Here is a 1,548-nt window from a genome sequence, read left to right as displayed (position 1 = left end):
TTAGGTGTTTCTGTTGTCAGGCTTAACAAACAACAACAAAAAAAACCCCTCTAAATTCTTGAATAATTCTTTTTAAATCTAATAAATTAAATTTGCAAATAGTGACACTCAAGTTCTTTTAAATATTCTGATAACATACAAACTAAGACATTTTCTACTTATAATCAGCAATCTAAATTACATATTTATGTGTTTTAAAATAGAATGACAAAATGACTATAATAATAGGCCAAATTCTTTGAAATAATAGAGGTACATAAAATACAAAATATGTAGAGATTCCTGAACCACAATTATTATTATTATTGGTTTATTATAGATACAATCCTCTGTAATATTTTTAAACTTAATTCTAAATCTTCCTGGTTTTAAAATATGTTTACCCATTACAGAAACATTTATCAAATCCTAAGACATTTTAAGGATACTTCCCACATATGTAATGGCTAAAGTTATTAGCCAAGATGATGATTGAATTCTTGTTGGCAACACCAATTATTAGAAGGACTTCAAAATGTAAAGAGTTTAGTCTCCTAGTCCATGTAGTTGACTTCCCTGCTCTGCTCATGGAAATCTTTTTTCCCATCTAGGCAGCTTGTCTGAATTTGGCATTTCCTTGGCTCTCAATATAGTTGTAAATCCTTTGAACTCGACAGACCTTCTTTCATATGCTTCTATTTGGTAGAACAGGTCCACTCTTAAAGCTGTAAAAATGACATTCAGTCAAGTCCTGGAAATCTTGTGTCTTTTGGTGAGTGCTTGATCACAAATGACAAAGTCTTTTAATGTCAGGTTCTTGGATTTAAAGCCACAGAAAGTGATTCTAGCTAACTTAAGCAAAAAAAATGACTTTGTTTGAAGGATATGGGTAGTTCAAATTGTACGGCAAAGTTACCTCAGGCCTCAAGAACTGGGGATCCTCCTGAGTAGCAGAAATTGAAAGACTATTTCTTTATTAAGCCCCCTCAGGAGATCAAAAAGAATTACCTCCATCCTTTGTAGTTATTAAGATTATCAATACAAGAGCAAATCTTAGATGGGTAAGTCTGATTGGTCTGATTTATGTCAAGTGCTACCCATTATCCATGGAGGTCCCCAAAGGAACACAGATGCTACCACCTGAGAAGTAAAAATTTGAAATTGAGCAGGCTAACAAAGATGACTCTACAGTCTTCTGGTGATAGAAATTGTGTGGATAGATTTGATTCCTTTCAAGCCAATAAAAATAGACACTTTTGGGTAATCGCTTGATGCCAGAGGTTTTGTAAACTTATTTTCAATATTTAACCATTTTCATGTTATTACCATCCTAAACAGAGCTCATGCTAGAAAGCAAACTTGTAGCAGTGTAACTTTGCTATTAAATTTTTCTTCCATATCATTTAATCATTAAATTAGTAGCAAGTCACTTGTCTGGAAGCAAAATAAACCCACACAAATTATTGGGTCAACCCAACCACCTTTGGCTTGAATAGCATAATAAATCTGAGGCAAAGAGGGTGTGACAGGTCACCAGTGGTGACATGAATGACTGCTTCTTCACTGCAT

This window comes from Rhinolophus ferrumequinum, chromosome 5 (genome assembly GCF_004115265.2).
Source record: "Rhinolophus ferrumequinum isolate MPI-CBG mRhiFer1 chromosome 5, mRhiFer1_v1.p, whole genome shotgun sequence".
In the NCBI taxonomy this organism is placed as follows: domain Eukaryota; kingdom Metazoa; phylum Chordata; class Mammalia; order Chiroptera; family Rhinolophidae; genus Rhinolophus; species Rhinolophus ferrumequinum.
Note: the sequence above shows the minus strand (reverse complement) of the source record.